The sequence below is a fragment of the Xenopus tropicalis genome, chromosome 8, assembly GCF_000004195.4.
Source record: "Xenopus tropicalis strain Nigerian chromosome 8, UCB_Xtro_10.0, whole genome shotgun sequence".
Classification (NCBI taxonomy): domain Eukaryota; kingdom Metazoa; phylum Chordata; class Amphibia; order Anura; family Pipidae; genus Xenopus; species Xenopus tropicalis.
Window position 1 is genome coordinate 68,995,967 of NC_030684.2, and position 17,052 is coordinate 69,013,018.

The following is a 17,052-nucleotide window of genomic DNA, read 5'->3' on the forward strand; positions in this document are numbered from 1 at the left end:
GCTAGCTGCACTGCCTTGCGTAATTATTCGCCCCCTTGGATATTTTTCACATTTTGTTACTACGAGCTGAAATAAAAATGGATTTAATTGGAATTTTTCCCATAAGAATTACACAAAATATTATACACTTTGAAGGTACAAAATATTTAACACAGTTAAAAATCAAATATTTGTTAGTTGCATAAGTATTCACCACGTGATACATCACCTTTTGGCTGTAGTTACAGCTGCAAGTGTTTTGGAGTAAGTCATAAACAGCATTGCCCATCTGGATCTCTGTCAACTAGAATAAAAATCACTGGCGAGCCATATTTTAAAGACTTTCCTTATATTCTAATTCAGATTGAGGTTTGCACTTTGACTGGGCCATTCTAAGACATTCAGGATATTGGTCTTGCACCACTTCATTGTAGCTTTAGCTGTTTGTTTAAGGTCATGGTGGTGGGTGCTGGAAGGTACAGGTTTTCCTCAATTACTGCCCAGTATCTGGCTTCATCCATCTTGCCCTTGATCCAGTTTTCCAGTCTCTGCTGAAGAGAGGCATATGCTACTTCAGCTCAATGTTGGTGACCTTAGAAAGCCAACACTGCCTATAACTCTGTCACACACAGTATTTTATGCTAAGGCCACACAGTTTACTTTTGGTCTTATCAGACCTGAGAACCTTTTGCTCATGTTTTCTGTGTCTTCCAGATACCTTTTGGCAAACTTTGCCTTTGAAACCTTTTACAAGCCAGCCCTTCTCCAGGACTCTATCCTAGACTTCTTGTGATAGTTACTTTTTAATGATGCTGTTTGTTAAAATATTTTCTCTAACAAACCTTGGTGTCTTTCAGAAAGACGTGTACTAGTGTTTTGAGGTCATGTGACAAATCAGTTGCACATAGGTGGGCTCCCTTGAACAGATGTTTTTAGAGCTGCCATAGGTTGTGTGTTAATACTTAAGCAATAAAGTTTGTTTTTATTTATTTGTAGGTCTTATAGATTTGTATCCACTTTTCCATTATTGGCTCTTTTGTGTAGGTGGCAGAGCAATGTTTCTGCCCCACCCCCTTTTTTATCTTTTTATTTTTTTTTTATCATACCAGGCAGAGGTGATGGAAAATTTAGTGGAGAAAGTGTTGTATCCCTCATACACTAATTAATATTAGACAGCATGAGAGGGATTAGGATTAACTATCTATAGCACTTAATTTATTATTGCAGTGACACATCAGTCTAAACTGGAACTCATTTCCCAAACATGTAAGCTGGGGCTTGACAAATCCCAGAAGCCAGGTAGCTACAGCTCCTATAATCTGCTTGCTGAGCTTTAGGAATGTTGATTATTAAGGAGAAAGAAGGATGAATTACATTGTTGGTATAAGATGCAAAATCCCTAGTTGATTATTCAGAAATGGGAATTCTGTCTGATAAGCTCCACTAGCGCAGCAAATGATTATGTGCTTTCTTTGTTGCTTTTGACTGGTTAATGTGTAACCTAAATAGGTAAAGCATAATATCAATTAAATCAAATGTGGATGTTACTTAGGCTTAGATGTTACTTAAGTTTGCAGCACCTTTAATATGGAACACATAAAAAAAAATGTTTTGATGTAGTGAAATAATTTCTGTCTCTAGGGATACACTGGTTGTGGGCTCTTGTAAAAGACAGCATATTGTTGGGATAAATCATTTGGGCAAGGCGGACACTTTGAGCTTGGAGTAACTAATCACACGTATACGTTATTGGCATATGGAGGAGGCCTCCTATTCTCTCTAAATGAAACCCCCACAACTTTTTGTACTGGTGAAATTGAACTAGTTGTTTCTACCCTTTAAGACAGGTTGGGCTGTGAGCTAGTTTTAAATCTCTGAGTATGTGAAACAAGAGAATTCAGTTGCAAAGCTTTTGCCCTAGGCTATGGCGAAGGAGGCTAATCTTCCCTTTTCATCGGAATGTAAATTTCAGTGTTGAAAGTCTCCTATTCATGGCCTGTATGACTTTATCTGCATTTCTGCTGCTCCCATGTTTTACTAAAAAGAGCTTTTTAAAAAAAAAAAAAAAAAAAAAGTACAGACATTTTAAAGACATTTTTATATGTAATTTAAATTAAATATGGAAATGTTTCAGTTGAATGTTTTAGATAGGTTAGTTCTCATTTCTTTTACTAGTATATATGTTATAAGCAAAGATTGCTCACCTTTACAGAATACTATCTGTACAGACTGTCTGTGTTAAATCATATACAAATTTTACTAATGAACAAAATTCATCAGCAAGGCAGCATGACTATTCAGCCTTACTAGGATGGCATATAAATTCCTTCCTAACTTGGGGGTTACACCTCAGATCAGTCACATTAAAATTATAATTAGTATTATATAATTAGTCAGAATTACAGTTGCCTCTTTTTTTTTTTTATAGAAAGCATCCAACCGATCCCAACATTTCACCACGTCTGAGTGTATGATAGGAATTTTGTAACACCTGAGCTTGTGGCAATGAATTTCTTCCAGTTCTAATTATGGAAGCTCATTTCCTTCCTGTAGTTACCTACAGCTTCCTGGGTATAAAAGGTTATTTGGGAAAAATTTGTTGTGACCCTGTGTTTGTCATTTTTATAATGTATTCTCTAAAGTGCCTTCTTTGTGAAGCTTAAAGTATGCAATCATTTAATGACATTTGCACCTCCAAACTCCTAACCTCCAACCGGCTAACATTGTACCCCTAATGAAAACAGTAATAAAGTGTTACATTGTAGATCCTTTCCATCTTATTTAAATGTAGCTGCAGCCATTTCCAGTATGTCTAGGCTTCTTAGTTAAGAAGCACAAGACCTCATTTTATGTTTCACAAAACGACGAAAAACATAACATTTGGGAAAAAGAATCAGATTGGATGCAATCTGGAAGTATTAATAGGGTAACTAATCTGCCTCCCATGATTTCCCACATAGCAATATAAACAATAATACAACTCTAATGATGGAATGGTTACATTAACGCTACAAAATGCTTAAAAACAACTGCTAAAAGCACCTAGTAAGAGCTGGATAGGCACATAAGCAGAATGTTGCAGGGGGCAATTAATCCAGTTTTGACAGGTTTATCTACATCACTTAATTGTATTTTCTCATAAGTTGCAAACATTTAATGGTTTCCCCTCTTCCACGTTGCCACTGTTAATCCAAACACTCACCTAATATAAAAGGTGCATTGCTGCTTTTCATTATTGCTACCCTTGTGTGAAATGCGATGTGATGTTTAGATTGCTGTGTTTAATATCACATTTGGCAATGAGAATATTCCATTACATTTTTACTAACAGACTGTTCATTTTGTCATAACAGATTCTTTGTTCTACTTACATAAAAAAAAGTATATTTTTGTGTTTGTTCTTTGAAGAAGCTTATGTTTTTGTAAACAATCTTAAATCTAAATAAAATGATTGTGATATTTAACATAAAATTGAATGTATGTTTTTATTGTTATCCTTTATGTAACACATTTTTGTTGCACTTGCTCATCAGTTCCTGCCCCTGTGGCTCTTACAATATCATTTCCTAATCACATCCATGCAACCAGTTAACCAACCTGTATGTTTTTGAAGTGTAGGAGGAAACCCATTCCGACACCATAGGAACATGCATAGGAACTGAACTCCGTGCTGGAAGAAAGCAATATTAACTACTGAGCCACTCTGCCACCCTACTGAGCTACCATCACTTTAATCATGAAAGATTATGAAGAAAGTCATAATTTACACCTCGTAATTTCAAAAGGCTATTTTGAGAGTAGCAATTATCCTTCTTGCCTTTTCATTTTTAAAACTTCCAGCAGATATAAGCTGAGCTTTGTAATTGCAGTCCCTGACAACAAATTCTGTTTTAAATATCTTAGATACTTAGCATCCCTTTATCTGTTTATTTTTCTGTTAGATGTTCCTAATTGAAATATAAATAACTGAATGCATATTTAGTCTTGCCTAAGCAGCCATTGTCTCACTAACAAGCTGGCTACAGGTGCCTTATTATTCCCAATAGTAAGTAATACAAAAGCAGTGTAACCTAGTAAGCGAGAGACATGGTGTAACAAAATGTAGGGCGTGGTCAGATGAACAGGGCATCAAACAACCTTCGCCATAGATGCTTGAGTTTCCTTCCAACTTGTATGCACAGATACTTTAAGTATGGTAACATAAGTATCCCCTGTTCTAAGCATAATGCTGCTGAACAAAATTAGCGGTATAGTGGTCCGTTAAGTGTAGCTACAAATATATTTACATTTGCTTCTTTACATTACTAAAGCAGCAAAAAACCCTTATATCCTGTTTTCCAGGTATGAGAATAGTAGCCACAGTTCTGGCAGCCAGAAATCTGTTTAATTTTACTGCTGGAAAATTTACTGCTACCTTTTGTGTTTCCATGGAGTAATCCCTTTCCTGGTACTCATATTTCTATTTCATTTGTGGCAAAAAGCAGGAGTCCTATCTTATTTTTCCCATCTTCTTGCTTTATGGCTGTTTCAAAATGTTTTTTCATTTAGCACATTTGGAATAAATTTTGGCCACTGCATATGATGAATGTATATGATTCAGCTCTCTCCATGCACTGTTCTGCTTTATTAACAGGACAAAGTACACCTAAGTTTTCCTGCTGTGTTTTACTTCCTAAAGGGCCATATGTGTGTTAGCATTGTTTTATTGTACTTTAGTATAGGCTATCTCTTGTCCCTGCAGCCCATCAGCTAAGAGGCCAACCCCCCATTTTGAGGTCTCTTGAGGAAAATCTTATACAGAATGTAGAAATGGGAATAAAATGGAAGCTTGTGGCCAGCAAAGGCTTAACTGCAAGCCAAGACTTCATAGGGCTCACTTGAGGGAGGGTTGCATTATTAGTCTGCCAAAAAGTTAAATGCCACACGTTGCTTTGATGCAAGTTTTCTGTCTATGCAGAAAACAGGTAGGTGCAGTGTACAATGGGGCTGCCACCAGCATAGGGTCGCGCGAAGAACTGAGTAGCATATACTGCACAGTAAAAAAATGTTTTGACAAGTCTGGTACGCAACATCACGTGTGATTTTTTTGTTTTGCAACATAAACATTTTTGACCAAGATTCTAAAAGGATCCATACTGAGCTGTCTGAGTAAGCTGACTGAGCTAAAGCTGCACATGTATAATCGGTTAGCAACCAGCCTACGCATGGAAATTGGCTGCTGTCTAAAAGGTCATTTTCACAGTCTATCAATCTGTGTGCTCTTGATGTGTATCTTAAAGAGATTATGTCTAAATTATTTTGATTTATGACTATATTTTGCCCCATAAATCAGATGCCAGAAATTTGAAGAGTTCCCCTCATGCAAATAAATACATAAAATCCTTTATGCCGCTGCTAAGGTTTGTTGATCATGTCCAACTGGTATACAGTGAATGAGGAGTACCTTGGCATACCATTCATTGGCTATTCTTGGCCATAAACACCTAACATCTTTTTGGCCAAAATAATTTCCAATCAGAGATCAGATGCTCTATTTCTGCTTGCAGCTTATCCAATCAGAGCACAGCTATCTTTACAGTAAAATGTACCAACCAGGTGCAGAAGTAGGCAGAGGCTGAAGGCGTTGGCCGAAGTGAGACTGATAAACAGAAAGTGAAATATTTACTCCTTTCTAACTGGATATATTTGCAGCAACTTCTGTTCCAGTCTGACAAGTGCTATTTATCCTGTCTTTTTAAAATGTTATTATGATGAAATTGGCAATTCATTTGCCCAGGATGTATCTTATCTTAATTTTCCATTGCCTCTCATTTTATATTGTGCCTGGTGTGTCAAAATCTACTCCCACTGTATATAGTGTGCCAGTACCCATTGTCTCTTATTTTATATAATGTGCCTGGTGTGTCAAAATCTATTCCCACTGTATATAGTGTGCCAGTACCCATTGTCTCTTATTTTATATAATGTGCCTGGTGTATAAAAATCCACCCTCACTGTATATAATGTGCCAGAACCCATTGTCTCTAATATCATGTAATGTGCCTGGTGTGAGCATGTTTCAAACCATGAGCATTTTAAGTTGAAATAAAGCACCCCTAACTGCACTTCTGCATGGTTCCCAGTGGCATAACTACTGGGGGTGTGACTGTATCCCGGCCTGCACCCTTTTGAGGCTTAGCAGAGACACAATGGCTTCTCACTGCAGCTAAAACTGTACATATGTTTCACATTCAGAGGATGTAGTGCAGATGAGCCTGTACTCAGTCAACGCTAGTTATGCTACTGTTGACCCCACCAAAGCCAGTGGAAGGGACAGGAGATAGTAGGAGAGGTGATTTTTATACATGCAGTGACTGCCATCAGAAATCATGGGGCCCCTCGAAAGCCTAATGATTAAAAAAACAAAACAAATATTGAAGGCCAGGGGCCCTAATGGTTTCAGGTCCTCCATTAAAAAGCTTATTTCCAATATACATTAATTAAAAGAAATATACCATTTTGATAAGAAAATGAACGCTTGCCTGCAATTCCCCCCTTCCCTCCACTAGCTTACAACTTCTAACAAATTCTTAGGTGGCCGCTAGCTGTCCTACAGTGAAAATCAGCGCTGCCACAAGTTCTGAATGACAGGGCAACATTTCACAAGGTTGTTTGTGACCGAGTTTGGCTTTAGTGAGAAGCAAAGGCACGAGACAACCCTGCGCACTGCTGTCCTACTGTTCAGAACCTGGAGCAGTGCCAATCATTCACTGTAGGACAGCCAGTGGCCACCCTGGGATTTGTGCGATAAGGGATTGCATTTTTTATAAAACCAGTACAAATTTTTTAATGAATATGTATTGGAAATTGTTTTGTTTTTTTATGTAGAATCTGGGACCAGGCTTATAGTTTATGACTTTACATCCCCTTTAAAGAATGTGCTCCAACTCCCACGTCTCTCATCACTTAAAAAATGAAAGACAATTTATAGGAGTTATCACTATTGATATTTTCTGTAGAAAGGCTACACTACCTCTGCACCAGCACCTCTAATGCCCTGCACTCCTAATTCTTAGCCAGCAGTATTTTAGATTCCACTGACTTCACATCCCTCCATGCTCAATTCAAATGTGCATGGACAGATGTTTGACCCACGCATCATCACTTGTTTTAAAGGAAAACCCAGGATTTTTCTGAAGGTGCAGGAGAGCAGAATACAGCATATGCACATACATTTGCTTGGGGCAAGTGATGTGGAGAAAGACAGAAAGTCAAGTGATAAATTGGAGTAATAATAGGAAAAAGTAACTAATTACTCTTGAACCAGAAGGCATTGCAGAGAAGGGAACTGACTCCGGTATGATTGCCCTGAAAAATGAAGCAAGCATTAAGTTATATAACTTAATCTCATATGACATAGGTGCAGCAAGGATGCAGAGTAATCAGTACTGCCATGTAATGTACATTTTCTATAATCAAGAGTTGATTTAGGCAACTCTTAAAAAATGCATGTGCTGGATTGGTAATTACTGGTTTATTTAGATAAAAAAGTATGCATCCAGACCTGTGGTGCACAGATTCTTTGCTTGTCACATGAATAATTTGGATAAGTGTATTAGTTAACAGCCCTGCATCAAAGTTTGCAGAGGTGAAGGCAACCCATGGGAACCAATAAGATGTTTGTTGTTAAACAGGTAATCGGTCAATGCCATTTGCTTATAAGCTGCTGAGGTCAGCTGTGCCTGGGAAAGCTTTTTTATTACGTAATTGTATTTTTTAAATATTTTTTATGATTGTATTGACCCCTGTTTTTCTATGAATATATATACTGTACAGAACTGTGTAGAACACAGGCCAAGAATCAACCCCTCCGCTGGCACCAGCTCCTATCTTGCCTGCACCCGGAACCGTTGTGTTGGCTCGAATGCAGGAACACATGGCTGAAATCATCAAAGATAGGCAAGGTAGGAGGCTGATGCCAGTGGGGGGCTGAGAATCAGTGTCCATGGGGGAAAAACTGAAGTACCCGGAGGAAATCCACAAAGACAGGAGAGGAGAAAACCTTATAACTTAATTAATTTCCACGTTTACCCATTGACTTCTACTGAATTTTATGAGATAAGCCATGAGGTAAGTACACTGAAATATGTTAAATATAAACAGCCACTCCAAACAGTTTTTTGCATTATGAAAGAAAATATCATGTTAAGCAACATTCCAGTATACATCAATTTAAACATTTCAATTATTTTACTTTTTTTTTTTTTTTTTTTAAAGCTTCCTGGTTCTCATTGCACATATTACAGCTACAGGTTCCATTGTACAGAAACCTGTTATCCAGAAAGCTCACGAATAAAAAAAGCTAGCTGCGATAGTCCATTTTAGCTAACTAATTCTACATCATTTTATGATTTTTCTCTGTTATAATAAAACAGTGCTTTGTACGAGATGGTACCTTAGCAGTATGAATCCATACTGATATCAAAACAATCGTTTTGGGTTTTTAATTTTTTAGTTACCGTATATACTCGAGTATAAGCCGATCCGAGTATAAGCCGAGGTACCTAATTTTACCTAAGAAAACTGGAAAAACCTATTGACTCGAGTATAAGCCTAGGGTGTCACCAGTAGGGCTGGTGCGAGTGAGCCAGCACACAAAGTGTGCTCAAACTTTGGTTTAGTTGATTATCCCAAAAAAAGGTTGCATTGTGGGATAAAAATGGCAACTTACCAATTTTGCACATAACGCTTTTATATCTTTTTCCCCAATTGGTTGCCCTTCAGCTACTGCCAAGCGAATTAAAGTTCCCTCAGTCCCGCTCTCTGCCTAGGCCAGCTTCCCAGAAATATGCGCATAAGATATATAAATAGAGAAACTAATAAGATGCAATGATTGTGGGAACTAAGGGGGCAATGTACCAATCTGCAGATCAATACTACTCATTTGCAACACAGACCAGGACCAGAAAGGAAAGGAAAGGAGGGGAATGAGACGGACTTGTGTCAGTGCACCTGCGCTCTCCCTATGCCAGCTTCCCAGAACCGCCATCCTGCTACCTGTGCGCTCAGACTTTTAAGATAAAATTAATTCAGTGGTTGCACACTAGGCTGTAGTGATGGATAAAAAATTCAGTGTCAGTTAGCTGGACAGGGTAGGGAGGGTCAAAATCAAGTATTCTACTCCCCTTTGATGAAATAATAACATTGACCCCTCCCCTATGGTGGCTGATACGAGTCATCAAAGGGAAGTCAGGCTGGGGGTGTTGGGCATGAAGTGGAACTTTGAGCCCGTTCAGTTACTCGTGGCCTGATCTTACAAGGTCTAAGATCAGGCCACGAGTAACTGAACGGGCGCGTGACGTCACTGGCGCGACTGCGGCGCCAAGCAGAGCAGAAGAGCGCACCGGAGATGAGCACACCGTAGAAGAGCGCACTGGAGATATTAATTATGAACAGGTAGCAGGATGGCAGTTCTGGGAACTGACATAGGGAGAGCGCGGGCGCACGGACACAAGTCCGTCTGGGGGATCGGCACAAATTATCATACTCGAGTATAAGCCGAGGGTTACTTTTTGAGCACATTTTTAGTGCTCAAAAACTCGGCTTATATTCGAGTATATACGGTAAGTTTTTAGCTTGATTTTGAGACTAAACATTTTCTCAAATGATATGTTTTTGTAAGAAATATATGCTTTTTTTAACTCCACTTAATATAGTCAAAGATGCACTAATGAATTTGTAAAGCTCTCTGTGATTGGCTGTTCAAAAGTGATGTGATTGGTGATCGGAAAAGTCTCTGTGATTGGCTGTTCAAAAGTGATGTGATTGGTGGTTTTAGATTTAAATATTGTGAAGTTGTGTATTCTTTTAGATGTTTACTCTTTAAATAAAACATTTTTTACTGCATCACTTTTGTTATGATCACCTGGTTTTGTGCCAGCCTTCTCTTTCTAAAGAAAAGTGACTGGACCTGGACCCCCATTCATTTTGGTGAGCTTACCCCAACTTTTTATGAATAGGGTTGCCACCTTTTCATTGGCCCCTTACCAGTTGATGATGTAGAGGCAGGGATCAGAACCAAAAAATGGGTGTGTCTATGACATGAAGGGGCAGGTCTGTGATGCAAATGGGTACAGAGCTGCCACACTGTCAGGCAAAGTGGTAAATTTGTAATATCGGCACTGGACCTGACTGGGATTTTACCAGCTGGGTCGGTGCCAACCTTTTGTTTTCATTTATGAAGTGTACTTGATGTTCTTAGAAAAACCCAGAATGTGTCAGTAATGCTTTATATATTGTCTCTATTTTAGGAACAATGAAATACTTTAAAATCTGTTCTGCGCTGGAGGGAAATAACTCTTTTCAGTCACCTGTCAGAGCAAAATCCTAAGGTGAGCAGAGATCTGTGACCAGTATTAGCAGACACATTGCCATGCACAACCCAAGAGCCTGATTGGCAACAGGAAAATGTAAATAAATTGTAAATGGTTTAAAATAGAGAATTCAAGTAAATAACAAAAAGCACTATTTAAAGGACATGTAAAGGGTTGGACACATCTCCCTTTCTATGGAAACCTGCAATGCCATCTCTTCATTGGAGACTGGAGGGTGTGTTTAGTAAGCTGAGTTGAGAAGACCTCAGCATGCTCAGTAGCCAACAGCCACAGTCAATTCCTAAGGGAGAGGGCTGATTGGGATAGAGGAGAAGAAGGAATCCTAAATGATGTTGCAGCCTTCATATTAACCTTTAAACAACTGGAGTAGCAGGTATTTAAAGAATTCACAGAGGCTGTTCATTGATTACATTTTTGAGGGGGTTAACATGTCCTTTAAGTTAACATTCTGTTTAAACAGCTAAATTTGCTCATTCATGCAAAATGAACTTCTACATACAGGGCAACAAAAATGCAAAAAACTGAAAATCGTTACCATGAGCCCACTGACACCCTAAATTGTCCCTTTATACAATTCACTGTACTGCAAATAATATCATTATTTTGAAGTGGTACCTTGTTTCTTACCCAATTTCCAGTGTGTTATTTGACATGTGACATCACTAAAAAGCAACTGTAAAATAGGAATTACATGACAATATAAAAATGTATACAGGGTATGGAACTCTAAGGTGACTTCTAATATCCTTATATTTTACAACTGGGGGTACATTATTTATTATAATACACAATTTCATTAAGTCATGTACTATGACATCACTAAGCACTGTTTTTAAGGATATAATTTACAGAATATTCATGGCTCTTGTATGTTATACTGTAAGTACATAATACACAAGAGCCAAGAGCCATACCAGGCATGTGAAGAATTAAATTAATCAAAAAACCCACCATCTTACTTAATAGTGGAAGGAAGAAAATACATTTTGTAGATTTCGTACTAGTATTAAACTAGTCCTTTTCTATATGCCTAGGAAAGATGCAGCACTGAGGAAAAAGAATACTTTTCTTACATTACCCTTATGGTCTATCTATCTTATGGTAAGAATCACATGACTATCTCTTGGGGCACACATCAAATTTGACGAAGTTCTGACACTTATACTGCAGTGACAACCACTGTTACCTGTACATTTCCACTTAGATTGCTAGCTCTACAGGGCAGCAATCTATTTTATTTTGTCTGACACTTAGCACTAAATCTTTGACTGTACTTTATGTTTATTTGTATTTATTATTGTAATGACCCTTGTTTGTTAATTTACTGTTCTGCTGTACAGCACCGTATACACAAGTAGTGCTAAATAGATAAAATATACAAATATACACGAAGATTTTCAGTTGAGGAACATGCTAGAATTCTCCCATGACTGTACAGATATTGGATACCAATGGCTTACTAGAGCTTGACCAAAGCTCACATGTATGTGGCTTTTGACCACTTTGACTTTTCATCTATTTTTAGGTGAACTAACGTGTCCCATTCACATTCGTTTGCAGAACCCATGCCTGTAGCAATAAATGTTTTGCAACAGCTCTCCAGCTGTTTCTGAGCTACAATTCTATTAAATAATTACACACATTTGGGTACTGTTGTGTTCCTGTACTCATTTATAGCAAGCGGCATAGGCAACCTGACTACTATAGGTCAATCATCTTAATACCCGTTGAGGTAGGGAAGGTCAAAATTTTAATTTAGCAATGCCAATTAGAAGGACAGGGCACCATTCTTGAGATCTCAGTTTGGGGCAAAGAGTATCCACCATATATCTCTATATGTTTAACTTTCTGCCTGTTAGCGACATTTAAGTGTCAGTTTTACTGGCTGGCCTGGTGAAACACTGGCAAGCTGGCAACCATACTGGCACAGAAGATTTGCAGCAATTTTTATACACTGGGCTTTTATAACAACATCAAGTTACAACACAAAGGGGTAATAGTGTGATGTTGGTTCTAGGACTAAAACAGAGCAGACTGACTAGTCTCTGGGAGCTCAGGTCTCTCTCAATGCGTCCCTTCAAACAAAGCAAACCTTCTTGCTATGTCATGTTAATGAACTAACCAGTTTGTGTGGTTATGGTCTAAATGTAAGCACTGTTGCTATGGTGATTGGAAACAGGTAATTTGGGAACATGGCAATGCAATTGTCTGTTTTGTTTTTAAATGCTGATTTGACAGTTTACCCCTTGAAACTGTGTTTGTAGTGTTTCCTAAGGCCTACACAATCTCCACTAAAACCTCTTTAATATTTAGGCAGAGTAATTTCTCGAATCAGCTTATTCAAAATAATATTATGCTTTAAATCTGTAAATCATGGTTTGATCTCTGGAATTGTTTAGGTGAGAGCTATAATAATTATAAATACATAAATGTACAGTAGAATCTACAACTGCATTTTGGAAATGTAGAAAAAAATATTGTTTCTTTTTCATGACAGCCCTATGGTTTTGATAGATGTTCTTTAAAGGGAAACTAAAGTCCCATGACAACATTTGTTCTGTTAGAGTATCACAGCATGGGCCATACTGTTTGTCACATAAAGCAACCCAGTGCAATTAAAATGATGGCCTTCTGACCTCTTAGCATTTACCTTGCAAGTGACAGGCTGTGTTTTAAACAAGCGATTGGTGTATGGGTAAGCTGGTTACTCTAACACACGAACAGAGACTTTTTAAGTAATATTCACACCAGTTTGCTCTTTCTCTATAATTAGTGATCTTCTCTGCATTTGGACTTTACTTTTGATTATATCATACAAAACTAAGATATGTGAATGGTGCCCTGCTCATCCTGACATCCATGTACTATGGACATTTAATTGTTCAGGGATTCAGAATATAGAAAGGCCGGCATTTTTTTCTAGAAACTGTGGTTACAGTATTATGTAGCAGTATAATGGAATACATTTTCTTTCCCTACAATGTGCTCTTTACATGTGTCTATGTAAAAACCTCTGCCATTGCACTTAGGCATATGGCACTTAGCTATAGTTATCACATAAAGAACTATAGATATCAAGAGGCTTTTCCTTGCTGGCAGATGTTTCCCATTGATAGAATCCATTTTAACTATACTTTATTTATTTGATGGCAGGCATTTCTTTTCCTTGGTAGCATATCTTTAGCTGTATCACTTGGTGCTTGTTCCTTTCTTTTGAAATATAAATATATCACAGATTTTAACCCCTTAAAATTTTTTTAGTATATTGAACAGTGTTGAACTGACAATTGTTATCTGCTTTTTTTTATACAGTACATTTTAAGAAGTATATACCAAATAGTCTGCCATGGATCATTTTTCTAGGCCTGAGCTTTTCATGTTATGATAAGGATTCCTTATCTGGAAACCTGTTATCCAGAAAGCTCCGAATTACGGGAAGACCATCTCCCTTAGACTCAATGATTTCCTATTTCTCTGTAATTATAAAGCAGTACTTTGTACTTGATCTTAACTATGCTACATAATTCCATATTGGTGGCAAAAAGTGTATTGTGAACACATTCCAGAGGTCATTTACAAAGATCCAAGACAAATCACTAGAAGGAAAAAAGCATGCCCCTTAGTAGTCATACAGAGATCACGTCTGTCAGGGATCTGTCTGTGCTCGGCATATCCTGATAAAAAATAATTATGTAGGGGGCTGGTAGAAGATGCGGGGGGGAACCTATGTATCTGCCCCATGAATACAGATCTGTCAAACACAAGCAGTGCTGTATTCACAGAATGTCCACAGGTCTCTGTGCTTCAAATTGTACCACTGAGTTCTCATCTATGGAGGAAGGCATGGTCCAAAGTAAAAAAATGGCAGATTGCAGTTCTAAAAGAGTGTTACAATAATGACAAGAATCAACATTCTGTGAGCGGTTAGGATACATTTATGTTCCTTCTGGATTTATAATGTTATATTTAAAGCATATTGATAAATTGTACAAACCCTTGACTGTGTTGAGTCGTTAGATGGGATCAAACTGGGAACACATTGGGCAAGAACTAAATGGAAGTGACAGCACTGTGCATGAAAGCCAGTGGATGGTTGGCTAGAGTGAAAAATCTATAATAATGGATTCAAGGTGCATTGAGCTGTGCAAAAGCATTGATAAACTACATTTGACTCGTTTTTCACTTGGTGGTACCTAGCTAATGAAATACAGATATAGTTTTTATTTTTATTAAAAGCAATTTGCAGATTTTAGGCTACATGGACATTAAAGGAATACTGTCATGTTTTGCTGGTTCCAATTGCTATGTGGTTCTAGTCATAGTATGACTTATTCTTGTAGTTTGGTTGTGTGGCTTTGAGATTGAAATAATCAGATCCTTGCAAGTTCTGCCTCATTTGTGCAACAATCCCCAAACTGGCTGCAATTTGCCTGTATAATATTAGTATGCTCCAGATGGGCCTATTCCATGCAGCATTTAATATGGCTTTCATTATTTATTTTGTATGTTTTTTGAATTATTGGTGTTCATATTCTTTTTCCAGCCTGCAACTTAAAATGAGCTGCCAAAGTCACTGACCCCAACAACCATAAAAACAGAAACTGACTTTGAAAGCTCCATTGTTATTCTTCTTTTTAAGTGCATATGAGTGGTTTTCTCTGGTGAAAAGATGCTCGCGTGGGGACATTGGCAGATAGGGGGTGTTCTTTTTTTTCCCATAAAAACGATCAGCGCACCAGAGGCCACCCCTTTAGAGGAACAGAACATTAAAGGAACAGTAACACCAAAAAATAAAAGAGCTTTAAAGTAATAAAAATATAATGCACTGTTGCCCTGCACTGGTAAAACTGGTGTGTTTGCTACAGTAACACTACTATAATTTATATAAAAAGCTGCTGTGTAGCCCCGGGGGCAGCCATTCAAGCTGGAAAAAAGGAGAAAAGGCACAGGTTACATAGCAGATAACAGACAAGTTCTGTAGAATACAATGAGTGAGGGCAGTGAGGTTGGGGAATGCCCTTCTTAGTGATATTGCGATGGCAGATTGTGTTAATGCTTTTAAAAGTAAATTGGATGATTTCCTGAACAAGTATAATATCCAAGACTGTTGTTGTTGTGATTAACTACTAATTTCCCCAGAAATGCCTTTCCACCGACAATAATATGAATCACCGGTGGGAAGGCATACATAGCGCTGTAGTTTAACTTGTAGTTTCCATTTGCAGGAAGCTTTGGGCAACTTTATTGCCAGCGGTGAAGGCATTTTAGGGGAAGATTAGTCACCTGCAGTAGTTGAGACTTAAGAGCAGGCGACTAATCTCCCCTTGGGCCTTAATCACAACCAAAAAAAGGTCATTGCTAAGAAAAATGCAACTGAATGCACAATTCACAGAAATATCACAACCACTAAAAAATCTCCACCCTATTGTTGTCCTTAAGGATATGGTTAATGGCAGCAACTGACATAGTCATAGGGGCTGATTTACTAAGACACGAATTCCGACCGAATTGGAAAAATTCCGATTGGAAAACGAACATTTTGCGACTTTTTCGTATTTTTTGCGATTTTTTCGGCGCCTTTATGACTTTTCGGAAATTATCGCGACTTTTTCGTTACCAATACGATTTGCCTGAAAAAACGCGAGTTTTTCGTAGCCATTCCGAAAGTTGCGATTTTTCCGTAGCGTTAAAACTTAAAAGGCGCGACGTTTTGCGCAAGTTTTAACACTACGAAAAAATCGCAACTTTTTGCGCAAGTTTTAACGCTACGAAAAAATCGCAACTTTCGGAATGGCTACGAAAAACTTGCGTTTTTCCGCAAAAATCGTATTGGTAACGAAAAAGTTGAGATAATTTTCCGAAAAAATTGCAAAATACCGATCATTACGAAAAAAACGCAATCGGACGCATTCGGGCCCCATAGTGTTTCTTGCTGTTTTCAAATGGAAGGGGAAACCTTTGTAATTCTCCCTGAGAGCTGCACATTAGCCAAAACAAGCTGTGTCATAACACAACCAAAGGCTTGACCAATCAGCCTATGGGCTGAAACTGTTTTATATAGTTTTATATAGTCTATATATATAATCAGTTTGCCTGGGAACACTGCTGCATCCTAATCTATTGATTCCCTACATATGCAGGTGAGGACTTTACAGATTACATTTTCAGTCTGGGCAGATCAATCAATTGAATGGCATAGCAGGAGAGTCAGAGTCTGATGCCTGTCATTGTTGAGGCATCTCCCAGTCTGAGATGTAAAGCATATAAAAATGCAGATATAGACAGAGAGGTTGAAGTTACACTAAAACTTCACAAAAGGCCATGGGCAAGATTTTCTGTCTGAAATAGGTAGTTGTGCAATCATTTATACCACTGCAGACAGCGCCGGATTCATATCCCACTCGTGGCCCCCCTCCTCCGCATGCGTGAACCACCCTGCCCCCCTCCCATGCGCGAGCGCGCATGCGAAGACAGTTAAACTCCCATACTTTGCAGTGGGGCGGCATGCTGCCCCTAAATTTGTGCCGCCCTAGGCCCAGGCTTTTGTGGCCTCACAAATCCGGGCCTGACTGCAGAGGACAAATGTTTGATGCATATCGGTAGATATGGCATTTGACTTGATGGCTGAAAAGGCAAATCATTGGACAATTTGGCTACTTGTATAAGGTCAGATTCTGTTTAGGAGTTGCCTGAATAATCC